The sequence below is a fragment of the Silene latifolia genome, chromosome X, assembly GCF_048544455.1.
Source record: "Silene latifolia isolate original U9 population chromosome X, ASM4854445v1, whole genome shotgun sequence".
Classification (NCBI taxonomy): domain Eukaryota; kingdom Viridiplantae; phylum Streptophyta; class Magnoliopsida; order Caryophyllales; family Caryophyllaceae; genus Silene; species Silene latifolia.
In genome coordinates this window covers 144410437-144413507 of record NC_133537.1, presented here as the reverse complement: position 1 = coordinate 144413507, position 3071 = coordinate 144410437, and the positions used below count along the sequence as shown (strand labels likewise).

The 3071-nt window shown below is 38.7% G+C and overlaps 1 non-coding gene across 1 annotated transcript; it reads left to right on the top strand.

Moving 5' to 3' along the window:
* The first annotated feature begins 408 nt into the window (after window positions 1–408).
* LOC141625531 (small nucleolar RNA R71) lies at window positions 409–515 on the top strand. Its single transcript, XR_012535305.1, has one exon. It is a non-coding gene; the product is annotated as a small nucleolar RNA R71 (small nucleolar RNA).
* The last annotated feature ends 2556 nt before the right edge of the window (window positions 516–3071 follow it).

The window sequence follows — 3071 nt, the reverse complement described above, 5'->3', positions numbered from 1 at the left end:
TCACTTGTTCCCCTACATTCACTTTGGTCATGTCCCAAAGTTCCACAACTCTCACATACTCCACTTGGAATTGAGGATGATGCCACCATAGCATTAACATGTTGTCTAGGTGATTTGGAAGCTTCATCAAGCTTAGCCATAGACTTCTGAAACTTCAAATTGATGGTGTCAATATGAGCACTTAGTTGAGAACCCATTTAAGTGATGGAATCTACCTCATGTTTTCCTCCTCTAGTAGCCTTTCGAGGTCTACTATATTGTGAATTATGAACCGCCATCTCTTCTATTTTGGCCCATGTTTGATTGTCATCAACTTCGGTAAACATACCATTGGATCCCATGTTGAGGATATTACGGGAATCTTCATATAGACCATTCCAAAATTGTTGCACAAGGAACCACTCGCTAAGTCCATGGTATGGACAAGAACGACAAGTTTCCTTAAATCTCTCCCATGCTTCATACAATGATTCCTCATCCCTTTGTTTGAACCCGGTGATTTGGGCTCTCAACATATTGGTCTTCTCCGGAGGATAGAATTTCTTGTAGAAAGCAAGTGCTAACTTCTTCCATGAGTCAATACCAAGGGTAGCCTTGTCTAGGCTCTTCAACCATTGCTTTGCAGCACCAATCAAAGAAAAAGGGAATAATACCCATCGGATTTGGTCTTGAGTAACCCAGTTTGAGAAATCGCATCACAATAGTCACAAAAAGTCTTTGTATGTGAGTGAGGGTCTTCACTAGGCATCCCTCCAAATTGACTTCTCTCAACTATTGTAAGAATGCAGATTTGGCAATGAAATTACCGGTTAAGTGTTGTGGTGTAGGAGTACCATGTGGTAGGTTCTCCTCGGTTGGTACGGAATGTGATGAAAATTTAGGCATTGTGGGTTGATTTTGTGGTGGGTTTTGTATTGGGTTGTCCTCTCCTTCTCTTGTAAAAGGGTTGGTAAACTCAATGTTATTTGGTTGAATGTCCACAATCTCTCCAATATCTCTCAAAGTACCTCTAGCAACTCTTCTATTGTTGGTTAAGGTTCTTTCAATTTCAATGTCAATAGGTAATGGATTACCTTGTGATCTACGAGTCATGCAAAATATCAAACAACTCGAAAACAATTAGAACAACCTTGAGGAAATTGACTTCCCCAAGGTGAAGAAAGACACAACTAAAAACAATTAATGAAAATCAAATCAATTTAACACCATCCCCGGCAACGGCGCCATTTTTTTTGTGTGGATTCAACTCGTCGTCAAAAGCTACCAACCAAAACAATATTTATAACTTCACAAACTACTCTTAGCAAAGAGGCAAGTAAAGGTCAAATCCCAAGGGACGGGTATTGATGTAGGATTTTCAATTGTTAATGGTCCTGTCTTAGGGTGTCACAAATTGGGGTTGAGGTAGGAGATCAACTAAAACTAATCAACAATAAAAACAAAGCAAGGTAAATAGAATGGAGATGTAAACAATTGATTAAAAGCACTAGGGTGTCATGGGTTCATAGGGGATTCATGGGAGTTGATCATACAAACATGTTCTCCATTATATAGCAAGCAATTATATATTGTTGTGATGGGATCGAGTTGGTGTATAAGCTTACAATCCCTAAGAAGGTTTGCGTCCCGGAGCCGAATCGATTAGATTGTACAACACCTACAAGTCGACTTAATCCTTATTATTCAACTATATGCATGGTCTAATAAGGCTCGAGTTGGTGTATAAGCTTACAAGCCTCATTGAAGAGATAGGTGATAGGTAAAAAATGCAAGGATTCATATGCTTGCATTTCATCAAACATAACATGTGCATAAGTTGAAATCACAACAAGCAAGCAATTTAATTATGAAAACATATTAGATTAAGCATGAATCATTCCCCATGTTGGTTTCCCCTAAATCCCCCATTTACCCTAGCTAGGAGACTACTCACTCATTATCAAATTCAGCATGCTAATAAGATTGTCAATCAAACTAACAAGGCTAAACATGATGAACAAATGAAAGTAATTAACAATAATTAAAACAAGGGTTAAGAGAATTTTACCTATGGAGATTCAAAAATAATAATGTAAAGAATAATAGAAGTACTTGATGATTGATGGAAGGTTGTCAATCTCCCAAATAAACCCAAATAATCTTCTAATTACCCAAAATAAATGAAGAACAATTAAAGAAAGATTAAGATATAATTAATATTGGTAAATTCTATTACAACTAATTTAAGAGTATTAAGATAAGATTAAGAATTGATTAAGGATTGACTGAGATGAGATTAAGAGAGCATGCTAATCTAGGTAGTACAATGGAGTATTTATACTAAAGATTAGGTACATCGATTAGGGTTACTAAGGGCTTAAATGACTATTAAGACCCTTATGAAAAGTTGAGGAAATACTCCTCTCGAAGGAAATGAGCATATCCGTGTTGCTGGTCCCGTGTCAATCTGCTCGTCCCGTGCGGAGGCACGGTTGGTACTACCTTGTGATCCGCTAGGATCACTGGGGACACGCTCGGATCAGGGTGTTGTGGGACGCTCCTCTTGGGCACAAGACGCTCGGATCTTGCTGCTCAAAGACGCCCGGATTGTGCACAATCCGCTCGAATCCTGGGACAGACAGCTTCTCTTCTTTTCCTCCTTCACAATCCGCAAAGATCATTTTGGGGATGCAAGGTTCCTTTTATCATTGCCCATTTCACTTTATTATCTACATAGGCCTTCTAGTATTGTCTTCTCCTTGATGCTTGGTCATTGGATGCGAACAATTTAGCTTCATTCCGCCTCATAAATACAAGGTTAGCAATCATTTCCTACCAAGGAGACAAAACCTCAAAGAATATGCAAAACAGGAAACTAAAGATAGTAAAAGACCCAATTATGTGCTATAAAGCATAGGAACGAGGTTAATTCGGGGACTAAATGTGCTCAAATATGAGTCACATCACACCAATTCCGCAACTTTGCTCCCATAGCATCTCCACACACCCATAGTCCATATCCAAGCATCAATCTCCAGAAACCAAGCCTTAAACACGCATGAAACTGATCGAAAAACAGAGTGTGCAAACAC